The following is a 20,754-nucleotide window of genomic DNA, read 5'->3' as shown; positions in this document are numbered from 1 at the left end:
CCTGATTATCTTCACTTCTGGACAAACGGAAGAAAGGCGACAAAACTACAGATGAGTTTCATCCTATATACAATGAAATAAACGTGTTTAGATGCATATTCCCCACCATCGTGGAAAAGAGTATGTGCCAAAGAAAATCTCTCATTCTATTACTTCTATACTCCCTCCTCCATATTTTTCTGGCTACACCTGGGCCTTCTATGGCTCTAGACAAAAGAGGTCATGGCCAAAAGCAAAGAGAGACTGAAGAAATTAAATTTGGCTTGTGATTCCAAGGGTGTTGGTTTAGGAATAATTTTAATTCTTTGGGCGCCTGGGTGGCTCAGTCGGTCTGACTTCGGCTCATGTCATGATCTCGTGGTTTGTCAGTTCAAGTGTCGGGCTCTGTGCTGACAGCTCGGAGCCTGGCTCCTGCTTCAGATTCTGTGTCTCCATCTCTCTCTGCCCTTCCCCTGCTCATGCTCTCTCTCTCTCTCTCTCTGTGTGTGTGTCTCAAAAATAAATAAACATTAAGAAAAAAATTTTTAAAAAGAACAATAATTTTAACTCTTTACTTCATAGACATTTCCCCTTAAGGGAAGTCTGTGACTTCCCCATTCTGCAGCCCATGAACCCCGAAACACACAGTTCTCATTACCCTCTTCACCTCGGGGCAGCAGGCCCAGGGGAGCGAACACTGGTGCTGTCTGGTTGCTAGGCCACAGACGCTAGCGGTCTAACTTCTTTGGACATCAGATACCAGACCCCTAACAAAGACAGGCTTAGAGCTGCCATGGAGGTTCTTGGGCGCTAAAACTTATCAAAGCATCCTGAGTGTTTCCAGTGTTTTCCACCTGATTTACCTCTTTTCTGTCCATCAAAAGTAGGTGATCACCCCAATGGGTAAAAATCATGTCTGAAGCTACATCCTGAGCAGCACTTAAAGGTTACCATTTCCAAGGATGAATACCTTATTTACTAATCCTTACCGCCAACCACATGCTATCACTATTTGCACAGTTTTATCTTTCATATGACACATTTATTCTCACTGCACATCATGACGGTCTCAATGGACTATGGCTTAGCAAAGAGGCAGTGCTTGCTTAGGGATGTGCTACACCAGCATTTCTAATAGAACTTTCTGGGGTGATTTAAGTCGTTTCTACCTGTGTTGTCCCACTAGCCACAGTTGGCAATAGCATTTGACATGGGACTGGTACAACCGAGAAACTGAATTTTAAATTATACTTAATTTCAAGTAATTTACATTTGGATGTCATTGTCTCGCGTGGCTATTTGCCAACATACTAGACTGCACCCTGCTAGATGCTACCCACTTAGGACCTGGGCGAGACCAATGCTGTCCAATGGAAATATAATGTGAACCACAGATGTAATTAAAATTTTTCTAGTAGCCACACTTAAAAAAAAAAAGGAAAGAAATAAAATTAATTTAAATGATATACTTTATAATTGCCAACTACAAAACACTATTTCAATATGTAATCAACAAAATATTAATGACATATTTTACTTTTTTTCATACTAAGTCTCCAAAATTTGGTGTACATTTTATAATTACAGTATATCTCAGTTCAGACTAGCTACATTTCAAGTGTTCAACAGCTACATGTGGCTAGTGGCTACCATACTGGGGAACGTAAGGCAGATATTAGCTACCCCGGGCTTACTTTTCCATCTGTAACATGGGTATGTTTACAGCAACTGTCATCTAAAACACTCTGGTATTTAACTAGGGATGCTAAAGAATTTTTAACACAGGGTGTCAAACACAAAGCCAAACTCACTACATTTATTTTTACCAAAGTATACACAGCTACGCAAAATACTGGGTGTTTCCTTTCTAGCCATATTTCTTATTCTTTTGCTTTGAATGAAATTAATTAACTAATTTCACTAACACGTCAATATCTACCGCTAATTATACAAGAACAGTTCTACAACTTAAAGAAATGCAATGTGGTTGTGTATCAAAACTTTTAAGCTCAGTGCCTGGTAATTTCCATATCAATAATTTCCATTAGCGTAATGGGACACAATAGAAGTCTGCTCCTGGAATGAAAATGTGTAATGAGAAAAGCAATCAGAGAGAATCGCTTGGCAGCCAAGTAGATAACCAATAAGCCAGTGGCCTGATCAATGGGTACTAGGTACATTAAATGCAGAAAATGATTCAGAAGTGTCCATTAGCAGAAATTTTAACAAATAAATTACATAAAAATAATCAATACAGCTAGCTGACAATGTAACCTGTAACAGTAGATTCAGAAGCAATTTCAAAGATCTGCTTTGCTCACACTTAAATGCCTTTTCAAGTTTAGCATTGCAAACTACACCTACTCCCCCATCTTAAAGCCCCATCTTTAATGCTTTTTCTGAACTAGCTTGTTGTTTCAACCTTACCACGCACTCATGAAAAATGGATAGAGGCGGTCATGTGGGTTTTCTGTCTCTTCGGGACACACCTTGCTGGAACACGCTGAATATTTGTTAATGACTTTGGAGGCAAGAGCTATGACAGTAGAGCCTTTGCTTTGCTTTGGAAGACAGAGGGAGGTAGCATGGGGGTGGGTGGGGCGGGGGGAGGGGAGGGGAATAGTCGTAAAGGCTGGATGGCTGCCTTTCAAACTTAGACAGGAAAATGTTTTGTAATGATTGTCCACAGGGTCAGCCTGGCTCTGGACTGGAGAAGGGGAAGCAGAATACAATTCCTGTGGCCTTGAGCTCTGCCAGACTAATCAGAATCATTCCTTCCACTTTACAACAGTTCACGGAGTTTGATTTTGTTCATCCAATAAGTGTTTACTGCTACAAACTTAGCAGACTGGGAGAAGACAGAATAATGATACCACTATTATGTATTATTTAGCTGGTATTAAGCTTTCATTTGCTTCTCTGGCAGAAGCAAGATTTTGCTTTGCTTAGGAAAACAAGCACGACCAGGCTACAAGTCATACTTGTGAAAGGCTTGCCCTGCCTTCAAGGGGTTTGATGCCAGGGTATAGGCGGGGAACCCGGGAGCCACTCCTGTCTTTCCTCTCTTTAACTTTCACGGTATGTTAGAAGGAAGCAGGGGCGCCTGGATGGCTCAGTCAGTTGAGCCACCGACTTTGGTTCAGGTCATGATCTCACAGTTTATGGGTTCAAGCCCCACATCAGGCTCTGTGCTGACAGCTTAGAGCCTGGAGCCTGCTTCGAATTCTGTGTCTCCCTCTCTCTGCTCCTCCCCCACTCATGTTCTCTCTCTCTCTCACCTTCAAAAATAAATAAAAACATTTAAAAATTTTTTTAAAAAAAGGAAGCAGAAGGCTACCATTTACTGAACACCTGCTATGCATCAGTCACAATGCTAAGCACATGTAGGTGATATCTAATTTCACTGGCTCTTCCCCCCACAAAAGTATTGCTAGTAATGGGAAAAATACATTATTTTGAACATCGAACGGAGAAACCCTCTGCCCATCCCAGTAGCAAAATCCCAAGATTCCAGGAGACAATATCAGCAGGGTCCTTTGATATTTTTTGTTTGTAATAAGGAAGTTAATCTAGCTGTTGTGAAGTAGGGCTGTTACCTGTCCCTCTTTAATGCCAAGGCAATGGTATTGGTGTTACTGGGGGCCCTGGCCACTTAAAATTTAAGCCACTTAAAATGAGATCAGAAAAAGCTAGAAACATTATCCTTTCAAAGCAGCAAATAGTATTAGGTCTCAAGAGGCACAATTTGAATACTTCTTTGGGGTAATTTCTGGAAAAGGGAAAGAGCCCCGTTAATTATGCATGTAAAAGTAAGCAATGCATCCATTGCTTTTAAGGGAAATTAGAAATAACCATCGATATTAAAGTGATGTTAAAGAGTAATAATTTTAAAGGCAAAATCATAATTCATAGCGATATAAAATGAACACGTCAAAGATTTCACTTCATTCATTCATTCATTCATTCATTCAGGTACCAGTAAGATGATAAAACAGGTTGAAAGGAGGTTTCAAAAAGCAGGTACTTACATGGGCTGATACAAATGTGCTTAGTAGATGCAAAACTGGCTGGAGGGAGGGTGGTAGGGACAGTTTTCAAAATTCAATTGCGTGTTGTGGTAGGCAGAATCCTGAGATGCCTGCTCCCTGGTGCACATATTCTGTACAATCCCCTCCCCGTGAGGATGGGCGGGACTGTGGCTTTGATGGATTTCTCCTCCTGATTAGGTTACAGCAGGTAACAAGGGTGAAAGGATTTTGCAGATGTAATTAGATCTTTGAGACTTTGAATTAATCAAAAAAACAGATTATCCCTGAGTGAGGCTGACCTAATTAATCAAACTCTTAGAGACTACTGGACCCTTCTTGAAGGAAGAGAGTTGAAGTATGAGAGATTCTGCTGGCCTTTGAGAAGCAAACCTCGAGTTGGGGAGAAAGCCACATGGTAGGGAATGGCAAGGGGCCTCTAGAACCTGGGAAGTGACAGCCAGCAAGAAAGCAGGCTTCCATAACTGCACGATGAATTCTGCCAACCACCAGTGATCTTGGACAAGAAACCTGAACCACAGATAAGACCAGGCCAACACCTTGATGTCAGTCTGCAGAAACCCTGGGCAGAAGCCCCAGCTAAACTGTGCCTGGACTCCTGACCCACAGAAAACCCAAGATGATACATGAATCTTACAGGAAGCTGTTCAACTTGTGGTAGTTTGTTAAACAGCAAAAGTAAACTCATACATGTCAACAAAAAAGAAGTCTTCGTATTGCTATGGGTAAGCTACAGCTTACAAAGCTGTAAATGGCTCAAGGCAATCAAAGGTGCAGAGGCCCCAGAATCAATCTGGAAGACAACACCTAGGTTTTCATTGGATGAGTTCAGTAATCCATGCGGTTCTTCCGATGAGAAATATCTCATTTGGTAAAGCGCCTGTTTCATAGACAAGACTGCTTGATTTTTTTTTTTTTTAATTTGAAGAAAACTATTTTTGTTTTTCTCTGGAATGGATTTAGACTCCACTTTAATTTGTTTTTCTGAGCATGTGAGGGGGTTCGGGGTAGCTAGCCACCAGGAGCAACAGAGTGCAAACCAAAAAAGCCTTCAGAAAGCACCAGCAGGTCTGAGTACCACGCACCAGTCACTGTTGAGAAAACGGAACTGGGCAAAATCCAACCTGGACCGTGAGGCTGATGTTCCACGTGCAGTGAAAGCTGAGGCTGACTTCATCCACTGATCCATTATTCAAATAAATAAACAAACAAATAAATAAATAACCAAACAAATCCAGCGCCCCACCTGGTTCTAGACAGGGAGACAGTGACCCAAGGACACCACACGCTCCACAACCTCACAGAGTTTACATTCTAAAGGACCCCAAATAACCCAGATTTGGAGATCTACACGGAAAAGTACCAGATCTGGAGAACTATAGTGATATTTGACCACAGCGTTTAGCCGTGAAGACTTTCTGGAGGGTAAAGGTTGAGACCATATCCCTGTGGGTAGAGTTTCAGAGACAATTCAGTTGCTAATCATGCTAGGAAGAGGCATAGAGATCCAGGCATAGAGAAGGAGGGCGACGTCTCCAGGCACCTCACCTGGTGCGCAGGTGCCAGACCCCTAAGGAAATACAGATTTGACCCCTGGTGTTGGGTTCAGCCTCAGTGGCCACATGGAGGCTACCCTGCACCCCTGGACAAATAAACACAGAAAATATAAGGTAATGCAATACGTCCTATTGTGTTGCTCTGTTTAACTCTGTAGTTAGTAATGATAATTACAGCTTACACGTGGAAGCGCTTTGCATATAGTAACTTACTTGATGTTCCTAATAACCCATCGAGGTGGGTGTTATTATTACTCCGGTGCTATAGATGAGGAAGCTGACGCAGAGAAAGGTTCAGTGACTTCTGCGCAGTCGCACAGCTGGTGAGTGCCAGAGCCGGGACTCCAGCCCAGACAGTCTGGCACCAGAGTCCCAGCTCTTCACCTTCACAGGGAGCGTCTTTGTAATAAGGGTTCCCTTGGGCACGGGCAGGAACCACCGCCGGGAGTAGTTCTGAAGCATACTCTGCCTTGCAATTTACCTCCATCGCCCCAAAGCTCCATTTCCTCAGGAGCAGGAGTCTGTCTTCAGCTGGACGACAGGAAATTAAGGGATTTTTATCTTCTCCTCCGGCCACAGTGTGGGGCGTGCTGATTGTACATCAGGTAAAACCGAGAGTTATTTTACCATCCTCTCAAATCTGTCATCTACTTAAAAAATGCTTTTTTTCCTCATCTCTGCGCCTCGGCTTTCCTGCTGGAGATGCAGTTTCTCCTCTGGGTGTCCCGTCTAAAATACATACTGCTCTTCTCCAGACGAGGATTCAACCCCGGCCCGAGCTCTGGGACGGTGATCCCCTGCAGCTGTCCACGAACACTAACTAATACAAAGGATGGCTGAGGGTTTCAAGTTTCCTGTTTACAGCCACCATCCAATGGGGATCTTTCTGGGAGAAACTGAGACTGGCAACAAATTAACAAGGGTTCGGTTATTTTACAGGGGAGAACAATGGTTCCTCTGACCACTTTTGATTCATTCCATCTCTGGTTTCCATGGAGCATCATAAAAGGATCTATGTGTGCGTCAGGACAGCAGACGGACGGAAGCGGCCCGGGGCAAACAGGAGAGGAAGCTTCTGCCTCATGCGTCTCCATCCGAAAGTGAGTTTTCCCCAGCACTGGGTATTCAGTTCCTGAGTTCCGGAATTGGCGGGCTGCTCTGCCTGGGGAAATGACAATGACCGGGCGGGGTAACACAGCCCCCATTCCCGTGGTTGCTTTCTTCCCTTCTCAGAAGACCTTTGCCCCTGAGCTGCGGTCCCTTTACAGGTTTATGCTTGCTGCCGTCTTTCCCCTTTATAGCCACTTGCTGGAAAATCTATGTGGGAAATCAGAGGTGCCTGCTGAACCGCCTCTGGCGGGGGAAGCCAGTTGAAGAATTTTCAGAGGCTGACTCTGGAACGTACGGGTACTACCACGCTTTGGCTGCCCAGAACGCCTTCCCGCTTCTTTTCACAGCTCCACGCCCCTTCTCAGTCATGTGATTTTAGAAGGCTTAGACCGTTGGCTCAGGAGCAGAGCATGTGATTTAGGATCAGCCAATCACTGCATTGCATTTTCTTGGCCGCCAATGATTGGTTCACTGATAACCATGTGACTTAATTAGAGCCATTTAAAGAGGCAGTAAGACTTTCGGTGGGAATTCTAGGAAGGAGATTCTCGCTCAATTCTTGCTGAACTTGAATGAGGTTGGAAGTTGGAGACCTGGTAACCATTATAGATAATCGGGGAGCTGTGGTCTTTGAATATGATCAAGTCAGGAAGAGAGAGAGACGCTGACTCTTGAGAACAGTACCTGAGCCCCTGAATCAGCCTATGTCTGAGCAAGTCCTGTTTCCGGACACTTGGCTACGTGATTCAATACCATTTCCTTCGGGCTTGCACTGTCTCAGGTTGCATTTTGTGTCTTGCAACTGAAAGAGTTGCCTGTTTCCCTGTAGGGATAGTTGAAGGAAGCTCCGAGAATAAGAGCTGCTTCAGCCAGGAAAGCAGTCCTCGCCTGAGGGTATTTGTCCCTTTACATTTATCATGAGAAAGCAAAATCTGCAAAATATGCTTTTAGAGCCATTAGCCTTCCTGTTTCCTTCCATCTAAAACTGTTATTTTGGGGGGAGGGGGCGGAAATCTGTCCAGTTTATTCATCAGGTTATTGGTGGGCTTCCCTTAAAGTGAACAGACATGGGTTGAAATCCTCAATAAAACTCTAGCATGTCTTTTTTTGGTCACCATGCCTTTTAAATGCTTATGTTATCTCAATTACACCATCTTTTTAGCTAAGAGATGGCGTATGAAGACATTTGGCAGGGGACCCAGAATCACCTGAATCCCACCTTGGCCTTCCGACCCCGGCTCTCCACAGTGCCCCAGGGGAGCAGTAAGTAAATTATTTTTAGAGAGCGCTTTGATCCAAAACCTTAATGGAAATTCAAGTAAGTAAGGTTGGACCTCATGTTCTTTCTCTTTATTGTTCAGTTCCAATTCTCAGATATAACCAGTCCATTGACCTAGACCTTTCCTTTTCTGGGAGAGCTAAGCCTGAAAACCTAGTTATGTTTAGGTTTGCAGACATGCAATCAGCGTAAGACACTCCATCTTGGGTCCAACCTTGGCCAAGCCAAGAGCTCTGAACATGCTTCTGATGAGAAGGTGAATGTGCCCAAGGAAAGAGGAAGTGAAGGGGTGGGGAGAGGGGCATCTAGGGTTGCCCTGCCATTCTGGCCACAAGGAAGGCAAAGAAAAAAAACTATTCCTCTATTACATGTGCTATAACCTTATTTCTGTTGAAATGTCCACCTTTGGAGAATGTGAGCCAATACATGTCTTGGAACTAATCTGACCCATACTCCCTCAGAGCAGAACAAAGCAGGAGGTAAAAAGAGAATTTCTGAAAGCTTGTTCTTAATAGTTACCGTTATCATATTAGGATAATGCTGGCTATGATAACAAATCATCTCTAGAATTCCAACAGTCTAACACAAGTGTACTTTTAAAAAATTTTTTATTTTTTAACATTTGTGGTTTTTAGAGAGAGAGAGAGAGAGAGAGAGTGGGGGGGAAGGGCAGAGAGAGACAGAGAGAGAGAATCCCAAGCAGGCTCGGAGCCGTCAGTGCAGAGCCCAGCACAGGGGCTCCATCCTACAAACTGTAAGATTATGACCTGAGCTGAAATCAAGAGTCAGACGCTTGACTGAGCCATCCAGTCGCCCCAAGTTCCTTCAGTCTTAAGGCTTTCCTTGAAGGCTAACCACTTCAAGGTTATGGTTTTCAACTTTAAGTGCGCTTTGTTGTTACCCGAAGAGCTTGGCAATGCTAATAGGTGGGCCCCACTCCCGGAGATTCCTATTTCACTGCTTTGAGCAGCAGCTTGGGCACCAGTAAGTTTAAGATTCCCCCCGAGGAGTACAAAGTGCAATCGGTATTTCTCTAGGGCGTTGCCAGAGGGCCATTGTTTCAGTGTGTGGTCCTCAGACCAGCAGCAACAGCATTTGGGAACTTATACAACTTGCAAATTCTCAGATCTCAACCAGATTTGTGGAATAAGAACTCCAGGGTGAGACCCAGCAATCTGTGCTTTAATAGCCTTCCAATTGATTCTGATGCATATTCAAGTTTGAGAATCAGTGCCCTAGTTGTCTCATCAAAGAGCCTCAAAGTTCTCTGCATCCAGGTGGAAGAGGAGAGAGGGAGTTTGAAGGAGCACGCATGCTGCTTAACTACCTTGGACTGGCTGTGACCTCATAGTCTCTTGGCGATATCTAGTCCCATGGGTCCAGCTAGAGGTAGAGAGGATGGGGAAATGGGATCCGGGCTAGGCAGTCTGTTCCTGCCATAATCATACATTCTTGAGTTGTCTATACTGACCCTGAATTCCACACTGATTCAGGATGGAAGAAAAATGAAAGGCAATTCCAAGTTCTACGTGTAACATGAATGGTCAAGTCTCCTAAGACTAAACAAAAACCCAGAAAATGATATGCAAATTATTTATTTTGATATAGGATAGTATGGGTTCATTTGGACAGAAAAATTAACACAAAAAACTTTCACAAATTTATAAGCAATATATCCCATCTTAAAATAGCAATTCTTCATTAAAGTGATAAAATCTCTTGAGTTCTCATTCCAATTAGATCTCTCTGTGATACATCGTGTGTCCATTCACTTCCCCCAACAGCTCAACAGCAACTCTGAGGCAGAGATAGACAGAAGACTGGATCTGTAGGCACAAGATCCTTTCAGAAGCCAATCCAGAAGGAATCTCCCCACCCAAGACTCCACTATGCTGCAATGGAGAGAAGAAAGACATTGAAGTCAGGCAGTTGGTGATTCGGTATCCTGGCTCTTCCTGTGTAACCTTGGGTGAGATGCTTAACCTCTCTGAGCCTCAGGTTCCTCTTCTATGAAAGAGATAAAAAGTCCTCATTTGTAGAACTCTGGGGACAACTACAGGAAAAAACATAGGTAAAGAGGCCTAATATATCTTAGGTCTTCTAATCCCTAAATTCTCTCCAAACATTCAGGATGGGAATAGGCCAATAGAACACACGCAGATGACATAGGCCACATTGTGGTCTCCATTCCAGGAGAATGCCATCTGGTTGAGTTTCGGCTGCCTTATGATGACAAAAAGAATTCAGGCCATTGTTGTCTCCAACAGGACACATACAGGAGAAGCACTGAAGATGCTTTGAGATTGTCTGAGGGTGGCTAGATACAACCTATTCTTATTAAAGCTATTTATAGTGAGAAGCCTTTCAGGTCAGGCCTGCCTTTCCAGTTGCCTCATTGGCAAGGTGATGGGCTCTGAGCTCTGTTTGTTATATGTTGCTCGTGGTTTCTATTGGTTCTGGCTTTGGTGGTTTGTTTCATTCACACTAGATGCCAAGGGGACCATATGGCCCAGTGAGCTAAGGAACAGCCTGGATATCCGGGGACTTTGTGCTGTCTGTGACACTTCAGAAAGTGACTCAGTTAGCCAGTGGTAACAGAAAAAAGAGAACCTGTGACTATTTCATCCATTTGACCACAGAGACAACTCTAGCCATTTGAATGCTTAACGTATACACCAACCCCTTGAAAGCTAAAGTCTAATTTGGGCTCCATGATTCTAGAGGTCGAGGAGCCAGGGAGGGGCTGGAGGGGGGTGACACCAGGCAACTACTGGCACTTACAATGTTGTGCATCCAAAATAAAATAGATAGTTCCTAGATGTTTTTAACATCCAGATCTCAGAGTCAGTTCAGAGCTCATAACAATACAATGACAACTGGAATAAAATCGTATGTGGACAGTGCCTTCCAATTTACAGAACATTTTTATACAGCGTCGGGAAGTCGATCCTTACCATTTCTTGGGAGCACATAAGTTATCACACTTATTTGTCTTGGTCAGAGATCCTTTGGTGGCATGGAATATTTACCCACTCCAAGCTACCAATTGCATGTGTGATAGTCAGACGGCAGCACTAAGTAACGCAGCCCTGCGTCAAAGTGGCATTTTTCTCCCCAGTCTCGCCCGGAGCTAAAGCTGGGCAGTCGATTCTTGCTGCCAAGTTTACAACATGGTTGGGATGGTGAGAGCTCTACGGAATTCATGTGAAAGGTAATCCACATTCTCCCTCGTGCAGCTGCTCTTAAATTTACAAGGACATGTCCCTACATGGAGTCTCTGGATATTATACTAAGATTGTCACATGTCATTAACACAGTTCAACGCTGCAACTCAGCCGATTGGAAAACCTGATTCAATTGCAAATTTGTTTTTGGCAACTGCATAGCATCTTCCCAAAATATATTAGAGTTGCCATTGACAGATGGTTTGAGATGGGCCAAGGGAGGCTGTTGACAGATATCCTGAGATGGATCTTATTACACTGACATATCTAAAGAATACCCCATGGGAAATGCCTTCACAGACCTGGAGGCTGGCGGAACAAGATGGCAGCCCTTCAAGAGAATTGCCAATAAAAAGACTGAAAATGGGCACAGCCTTCTGGAGGTAATCTGGCAGTATGTATGGAATCTTAAAACATTTATACCCCTTGACCCCGTATTTGTCTTTTCAAGTTGAAAGTGCAGCTCATATATGCATGCAAAGATTTGTGTGTAGAGATTTTCACTGCGGCATTAACCATAGAATAATGAAGAGCTGCAAATCACCCGAAGTCCCACAACGGGGGGCAGTTTGAACACACCAGTTATATTTATATCCGCGCTTACTGTGATAAAAAAGAAGGAAGGTAAAGAGCTGTCTGTGGAGGGTGATCTAAATTTTGCAAAAGGAAAAAAAGGACTGGAAAATTTTTTTTCTTTTTATTGATCAATAATCACTTTATTATTTTTTAAGCATATGGCACTTTTTTCTTTTGAAGTTTTTATTTAATATTCTAGTTAGGTAACATACGGTGAAATGTTGGTCTCAGGAGTAGAATTCAGTGATTCATCACTTACGTACAACACCCAGGGCTTATCACAAGTGCCCTCCTATATACCTATCACCCATCTTGCCTACCCCCCACCCACCTCCCTCCTTCAACCCTCAGTTTCTTCTCTGTACTTAAGAGTCTGTTACCTGGTTTGTCTCTCTTTTTCTCCCTCCCATATGGTCATATGTTTTTGTTTCTTAAATTCCACCTATGAGTGAAATCATAGGATATTTGTCTTTCTCTCACTGACTTGTTTTGCTTGGCATCATACTAACTCCATCCATGTTGTTGCAAATGGCAAGATTTTGTTCTTTTTGATGGCTGAGTAATATTCCATTTGTGTGTGTGTGTGTGTGTGTGTGTGGCATCCAGTGAGTAAAGGCCATATATATATATATATATATATATATATATATATGCCACATCTTCTTTATCCTTTCAATAGTCAATGGACATTTGGGCTCTCTCCATAGTTTGGCTATTGTTAGTAATGCTGCTATAAACGTGAGGGTGTATGTCAGAGTGGCTAAAATTAACAACACAAGAAACAACAGGTGTTGGCAAGGATGTGGAAAAAGGGGAACCCTCTTGCACTGTTGGGAATGAAAAAACATTTTCTAAATGTTAATAGTGAGGATCTCTCAGTGGTGATATAATGAGTAAATTTTTATCATTTCACTTTTTCTGTATTTTTAGCGAATATGCCACTTGAAAAAGTCAGAAAAATATGTGCTATTTTAAATTTATATAAACAATAATTTATAAAAAATTTTGGATAAGAAAAAAGTCAGCAGTAACCAATACAACTATTTAAATTTTTATATCCTAGGCTTTGTCCTGTTATACATGCAAATTTTTTATATAGTCAGAGTACCTATATATTTGTATTCTATTTTTTATAATCTAAGTAAGAATAACACTTAAGAAGTCTGATGAACCTGGAAAATTCTGTGTGTGTGTGTGTATGTGAGAGAGAGAGAGAGAGAGAGAGAGAGAGAGAGAGAACACATACACATATTGTTTGAAAAATGATAATCAACATGCATGGGATACTCTCTTAATCAGAAAATCTGCTTATTCAAAAAAATTTAACTTCGACCTCATTCTACAGTGAAAGTAATTCTCTGTAGGCTTAAAATCAGGAATATAAAACTAAACCCCTGAATTTCACCAGTTCAGCAGATTTTTGAAATCTACTAAAAACTCTTCAAGAACATAAAATGTAAACATGATCCAATCCACTGGAGAGAGAGAATAATGGATTTGAAAAACCAATGGATGAAAAATCTATTAAGCGTTAGGAAGCAGTAACAGTGGTAAAATTATTTGTGAGACAGATGCACACACGAAATCGAGGGTGACAGCACAACACAAGAGGCTGTGGCTGTGGCTGTGGCAGTGACTGGATGTCCATAATGACAACAGCCACAAGGGAAATTTAGGAAAGTATGAAAATTCAGTATTTAGAATCAAAATCAGGCTTGATGCAGAAAACAAATCTACTATCTTCCAAAAACAATGCAGAACCTGCAGTTGTATTTTACCAAGGCCTGCCTCACACAATTCAAGTCAAAATATTACTTTCATCAGAGAATTATTTTTGTTCTTCCATGAAAGAGCACAGGAAATATGTTATGAAATTGCTTGCCAAGGTCAAAAAAATCTCATAATCTTGACGAGAGGCGGTGGAGGGGGGGGGGGAAGAAAGAATAATCGTGCCTTCGTCTAGACCAGTAGTTCTCAACTGGGGGCAATTTGGTCCCTTAGGGAATATCTGGCAATGACTGGAGACAGTTTTGGTTGTCACAGCTGGAGGGGGGGGAGGGGGGCGGTGCTGGGAGAATGCCATTGGCATCCAGTGAGTAAAGGCCAGAAATGCTCCTGACCCTCTTCCGGCGCTCAGGGCAGCCCCTCCAACAAAGTATTGGCCCCCAAAATGTCAGTCGTACCAAGGCTGAGGAACCGTGGTCTGGACAGTGACAAATGATTGGGAAGAAATGACCAAATGTAAGGTCTCTGCCCTCTGTCCTCTTCCTGGGGGAGGAGGCGGGAGGAAGGTGGTATGCTAGGGAGGAGCCCCCTTCTCCTCCAAGTCCACCTGCGGCTGGCCTGCGGCCAGGGAGAGAAGGATGTCCCCCACTCCTGAGGGCTGAGGCCCCAGTTGCATCTTTCATTAGATGAGAAAATTTAAATACAGTAAAATCTTGATTTGACTGGAATTTATACAGGCAAAACTCTCAGGGCGGCCAATGTGTTGTTGTTTTTTTTTTTTTCTACACAAGGGAAAAGGAATAAAATACATGGAAGAAAAGCTTACTTAAGGAACTTCAAAAACATGTCCTAGGGTCAAGTACAAATTCTACCCAATCTCCTGTTTTGTTTTCTAGACAATGGGAGTTGGGGTCCAAATGTTTAGCCCGAGGTCCAGCCTGATCCACAACTATCACAGAAGAATTTAATTGCATTGGGAGTAAACTGTGCTTCTTAAGGCAGGAAACTCGACTCATACTTTTCAGTAAGATTTTCAAGGGTTGATGTGAAAATGATTTTCTGGTTAACTCTGAGACGACCTGGAATCTCCATTCCCTGGGCATTTTGACAGATTGGCGTTTTCCTGTGGTTGACATTCCTTAAGATGTTCTTGACATTGGCAAGGTTTACAGGAAGGGCTACCGACGGTGTTAAAAGCTCCAATCCAAATTTCCCCCTTCTACATTCTGTGTTTGTAACATTGGAACGCGTTAAAATAAGCATGTGACGTTTCTGTGTAATTAAGAAAAACAAGTCCCCTGCTTTGCTTTTGAAATCTAGATAAAACAAAACACTCAATAGGTAGAAAAGTGTTAACAAGCCTACAGAACAGCAGCAGGGGAAGGTAAAATTTTGGTTCCGATCTGCAACACATTCCAGACGGGCAGCTTTATGTGTCTGTGTCAGTTTGGGGGAGTTGGGAAAGTTGGACTGAAACATTTGGCCGATAGTCTTGCGAGGAAAAGTAAATGGTTTTGCCTGAATCTACCTAATCTCATTCTGACAGGTGCCGGTACAGGCTGGCAACAGCCAGGACTGACTCGGCTCCAACATTATTGCTAACTGGCAGCAGCAGGCAGTACGTGAGTCTGAGTATGTGAAAGATGGGCGAAAACTAACACAAAGCCAAAACTCTGAAACTCCAATCAGCTTTAATTAGTCAAGAAAAATCAACAGCTTGAGAATGTACACCTACTGAGACAGTAGGAACCAGAGGCCTGCAAAGTGTTCCTAGGCCCAGCTAAGGATCTTGTACCACTGCCCATCTCTCCTGTGGCTTTTGGGTTTTCCACCTTGATCCATAAGGTGTTAAAAATGGCTATTTTCTGTTCCTGCCAGACGTAGCAACGCTTAATTTAGAAAATGCAAAAGTAGGGGCACCTGGGTGGCTCAGTTGGTTGCATGTCCGGCTTCGGCTCAGGTTCTGATCTCACAGTTTTGTGAGTTTGAGCCCCATGCCGGGCTCTGTGCTGTCAGCACAAAGACTGCTTCGGATCCTCTGTCCCCCAGGCTCTCTCTCTGCATCTCCCCCAGTCATGGTCTCTCTTTCAAAACTAAATAAACATTAAAAAAAAGAAAATGCAAAAGTATCCTTCAACGATCTGGTGTTTAGGAGGTTTGTTCCCACATCCCCGTCTCTTTCCCTGAATATACAGAATATCCTATATTGTGCAAATACTAACAGATAGAGTCAAAAGTCTCTTGGCTAGAATCTACCCAACAGGGCCTCCAATCAAGATACTTTTTAAAATTGTGTAAAACATGGGGCTCCTGGGTGGCTCAGTTGGTTAAGCATATGAATTCATAAGCCTGCATCCAGCTCTGTGCTGACAGCTCGGAGCCTGCTTGGGATCTTCTCTCTCCCTCTCTTTCTGCCCTTCCCCTGCTCGATTGCATTCTCTCTCTCTCTCTCTCTCTCTCAAAAATAAACATTACAAAAATTTTAAAAAATTTTTTCTAATATTTGTTTATTTTTGAGAGAGAGAGAGGGGCAGAGAGAGAGGGAGACACAGAATCTGAAGCAGACTCCAGGTCCTGAGCTGTCAGCACAGAGCCCGACGCGGGGTTCGAACTCATGAACCATGAGATCATGACCTGAGCCGAAGTCAGTCGCTCAACTGACTGAGCCACCCAGGCACCCCCCCCCCAAATTTTTTTTAAATATATAAAACATGGAATAGTGGAAACATCATTAGCTTTGGTTCTCCTTCGACCTGGGTTTCAAATCTTCCTCCATGGCTTTCTAGCCATGTGAACCTAACAAAATCAGTGTGCTTCTCTGAGACTCAGCTTCCTCACTGGTGAAATGGTTCGATCGTGATCGCTGCAGAGTATGTGGTGAGGATTAAACAATACATGAAAGGGAAATGGCTGGAATTCAGTACATAGCACTCCCATTCCCAGCCCCTTTCACCACACGACACAGCACACAGCCCTCAAGAGGATGTCTTGTTGTCACTGTTGAGTGTTTTGTTTAAATACTTTTTAGGGAAAAGAATTAAAGCTTTAGAAACTGAACCAACAGGGAGGACTTAAGTGAAACAAAGCCAACTTTTGTAGCAAGTTCTGGGACGGATTTATGACAGGTATAACTCATTGTCTTCTGTTTTCTACTCATAGCTTTCTGACTAATGAGAACAGGAAGTTCTTAACGAAGGTCCCCAAATGCTGCGGAACCCTTAGTCATCCCTACAAAGGGACACCGTGTTCTCACGTACTGGTTGGGACTCTTCTTTGAAACTAGCTGAGATCTGGATTTAGATGGGGGTGTATGTGTGGGTGTCGGGGGGAGGGTTTTAAGGTGTCTCGTGGAGCCAAAGCTTGTGTCCACTTCTCTCTGTGTATCTATTTCATTTTTACCTTCCCAACCTTCAACTTTTTCTTCACATCTCAAATGGCATAAAACAGCTGCCTGGCGGTGCTGGGGGGTTCGTATTACAGGCCCGATCACATGAAGATACCGATGCAACAGGATAGTGTCCCCATTTGAAATTCCCAGGGGAGAGGAGCTGACTGGTCCAGCTAAGGTCCACCGCATGCCTCAGTTCCAATCATCTGTGACCAGGGAGGCAGGAGCCCATTGTACAGACATGATGTCAAAGCTTATTCCCACCATCCCGGATGGGGATAAAGGAGGAGTTGTCAAGAGTGGGAGGAGAGGAATGCCATTAGGCATAGACACATCACAGTGTTCCACTTTATGCAGTAGGGAAAAGAGTGAATAAAACATTTCAGAATTTTTTTTCTTTTTTTTTGGAGAGAGAGAGGGAGAGAGTGTAGGCGGGACAGAGGGGCAGAGGGAGAGAGAGAGAGAGAATCGACATGTCCAGTGTGGAGCTCAGCACACGGGGCTCTATCCCACAACCCTGGGATCATGACCTGAGCCGAAATCAAGAGTCAGACACTCAACCAACCGAGCCACTCAGGCGCCCCCAGAATAATTTTTAATAGCCAAGGTCACCATCTAAGAAGTTTTCTGCATTTCCCTTGGTTAAGCCAAAAATTCAGTTAAGCCAAACTTATTTTGCTCTGTGTCCCAATTGTAGAGGACACAGATGGTGGCCTACCTAATAAGCCGTTCCCCTTTGTTCTTAGCTGGCAGGATCCTGCAATCACTTGGGTGTCTACTCTTCCCTCAGAATGGTCATGTCATGGAAAGGTGACCCTATCCCTGTGTTTAGAAGTAAGTTGGTCTAATGGTTGCATTGGGATCCCATTTATCTTTCTAGTGATTGTTAGACATAGGCTTATGACACAATTGTGACCAATAAAACATGATAGGGAATCTGCTGAGAGGCCTTCTGCAAACACCCTATTCTCGCTGATAAAAAGAAACTTACAGGAACACACCCTATTCTTCTAACACTTTAGTATCTAGGTGTGATGCCTGGAACTATGGCAGCCATCTTATGACTATGAGGGGACCCAGCAGGGATGGAAGAGGAGCAAAATGGAAAGAACTTGGGTCTTTCATGACCCATTTGAGCCACTGGGTTAATCCACCTGAAACTGTTTTACCTCTGGGATTCTTGTTTTATGTATAGATTTATGCATGCATACCTGTATGTATTTAAATTTTGAAGTACAATTGGCATAAAACGTTATATTTAAAGTATAAGACATAATGATTCAATATCTGTACGCATTGCAAAAAGACCACCACAATTCATCCAGTTAACATGTCACCATATATAGCTACCAATTTTTTTTTCTTGTAATGAGAACTTTTAAGATCTGCTCTCTTAACAACTTTCAGATATGAAATATGGTATTCTTAACTGTAATCACCATGTTATACATTGCATCCTAGATTCTTGTTACTTGATGAAAGAAATATTCTTATTGTTTAAGCCAGTTGAGTTTTTGTTACTTGCATCCCCAAACACCCTGATGCACCTCCTCATTAATACAAATCACAGAGCTACAAAAAAGACACGCTTTCATAAAAAGCTGACTTCATACCTTGGAGAATAATTCTGCAGATGCTTAGGAGAAGATGTCCCTTAGGCAACATCGATATGATAGCCAAGAAATCATAAATCATTTCTAATGCTCCCAGAGCCTTCTCGAGACACAACGTTTTGCAAACAGACCAACATTATTTTTGTGTATTTATAAAAACGAACTCAGAGGAATTATTTGTTTAGAGTAGGCTCTTTATGCTTCAGAGTCTGCTCCTTCAGACAGGGTGTTGGAGAAGTTTAAAGTGGTTTCATTGTGCTTTCTGCTTGCTCCAGTTTGATAGGCCGTGTTCTCATGACAGGTCTGTCCCTGCAGTGGGTGTCTGCGAAGCTTTGATGTGGGTTGCGTTCGGACAGCCTAATACTTGGGAAAAAATGTGCTGAAATTGAGCAAGATTGCTTTCTGCCCAGCTGTTCTCCAAAGGCTCAGACATTTTTAGCACTGAGCAAAGAAGCTTGTATTTGTTTTGACAGTCTTGGCAGGGAGAACAATGGTTGATTATCCCCGTACTTTACTAACAAATAAAACTGCCTCCAGCAGAGATAAAATATGGGTCTTGACTTGATTGCATTTCATGTCCAAGAGAATTATCTTCTATTCAGTGTGATGCCCTTTCATTATGCAGTGTATCTTTTTCCTTCTTTCTTCTTGCCTCCCAGAGTAACCCGTGGCTTTCACTCTGAGAAGGCAGATTCCCCAAATCACCACGGGCATGGCCATTTGATTATCGTGTAAAACATGTATTTTCACTTCTCCAATTTGATTTCTTAGAAGCTTTTTTTTGGTTGTTTGTTTTTGGTTATCCAGATGTGTATGGTAGTGACTTCTCTAATTTTCTGTCTGCTTGCTGCTGGTATTTGTTTGGGCCACTGATACAGTTTGAGCACGTAGGAGTCTTGGGTTTTACATCAGAGCTATGTTTAAAAGGGCTATCCCACATGACTTTCTTCACCCATGCAGAGAAGTGTCTTGCACAGAACTATTGTTTTCTTTAAAACAAAGGACCCTTTCAATAGTTTCATGAAAACATTTCTCTTTTTTGCTCTATTATTTGCTACCTTCTGGACAATGCAAGGACTTTAGTAGAATACTTCATTTATTCCCTTCTGCCTAGGTAGGTTTGGGAAGGTATTTACGAAGATACACCTTACCAGGTAAAAAAGCAGGGGAAGACATTCCAGGTAGTGAGAGGAGTCAGCCTGTGGGCTCCCCATCTGACCCCTGCTTTCTCTCCTCTGTGGCCCGTGAGGCTGGCTGCCATTACCGCATCACCAAGCAGACTTGCCGTCCGGCTTTCTGTTTTATAGCCAATGGGCGGTCCCGGCAGGGGGCTGTGAGATTAGAGCGATTGGACTATGTCTTCTCTCCCTCCCCGGCTCCCTCCAAGCCTACATGTTCTGACTTCAGCTGCATCTTCCCTGGGCCACAGCTCCTGTCAGATGCTCCCGCTTGCAGGCTCCAACTGTTGCCCGTATGTGCTAACACCCCTCCTTCCTCCTGCCTCTCGGGACATTTGCAGTAACTAAGGATAGCTCCCTGTTCTTGTTAGTCACCGGGTGATGGGTTCCCCTAACTTAGCCCTCGCCTCTGCCCATGGTCCCTAGGATGAACTTCCTGGCAGGGTGCCATCTTCTTCCTGTTGTGACCCTTGCTTGACATTGATACATCAAGGAGAGAAAAGTAGGGTGTTCTCAGGGACAGGAGCACAGTTTCGTGTGGTCTGACCCAGGAGCTGAGATGAGGGAGGCCTGGAGACGACCCGGGGAATTAGGAAGGGGCCTTACCACGAGGGTCTGCCCAATCCAGTCGAGACTTCACCCTGTGGGCTACGGAAGTCAGCGACGGTTGGTAGAATTAGAGTGACATGGCCAGGCCTCCTCTCTGCAAGGGTCCCTCCGGTGCAGCAGAACAGGGGAGAGATTAGGAAGGAGGGACCGGATGCAGGAAAACTAGGCTGGAAGCAGTCGCTTTAATATTCCATACTCAGTGACTGCCCAGTGTACAGATAATCAAACCCAAACTCCTAGCTGTGGTCTACAAAGCCCTACTTGATTTGGCCTCTACCTACCAGTCTGGCCTCAGTTATGCTCCCCACTTCCCACCCCCTACCACTTGTTCACCACATCTTTTCTCCATAAACTTGTCAAGTTCCTTCCAGCCCCCGGGCTTTGCAGTTGTGTCCTCGTGCTAGGACACAATTCCCTTTTCATCATTCAGGTCTCAGTTCAACGATTACATCCTCCAAGAGGATTTGAACA

At 43.4% G+C, this 20,754-nt stretch overlaps 1 protein-coding gene and 1 long non-coding RNA gene across 3 annotated transcripts in view; one reads left to right on the top strand and one right to left on the bottom strand.

Moving 5' to 3' along the window:
- LDLRAD3 (low density lipoprotein receptor class A domain containing 3) overlaps positions 1-6,539 on the bottom strand; it is a 263,013-nt gene extending 256,474 nt beyond the window's left edge. Inside the window, exon 1 of the mRNA XM_042904205.1 lies at positions 5,795-6,539. The gene's annotated coding sequence lies outside the window, so the exon portion shown is untranslated. The remainder of the gene's footprint in view (positions 1-5,794) is intronic.
- Positions 6,540-6,581: 42 nt separating this feature from the next.
- Positions 6,582-20,754, top strand: part of LOC122199289 — a 37,156-nt gene continuing 22,983 nt past the window's right edge. The window contains exons 1-4 of one of the 2 annotated variants that reach the window (XR_006193448.1): positions 6,583-6,681; positions 7,854-7,954; positions 9,755-9,939; positions 11,089-11,772. This is a non-coding gene — a long non-coding RNA (uncharacterized LOC122199289). Of the gene's footprint in view, positions 6,682-7,853; positions 7,955-9,754; positions 9,940-11,088; positions 11,773-20,754 lie in introns of those variants that run through there. The other variant, XR_006193447.1, reaches the window with a different exon arrangement.

This window comes from Panthera leo, chromosome D1 (genome assembly GCF_018350215.1).
Source record: "Panthera leo isolate Ple1 chromosome D1, P.leo_Ple1_pat1.1, whole genome shotgun sequence".
NCBI lineage: Eukaryota > Metazoa > Chordata > Mammalia > Carnivora > Felidae > Panthera > Panthera leo.
This window is presented reverse-complemented; position numbering and strand designations above follow the sequence as displayed.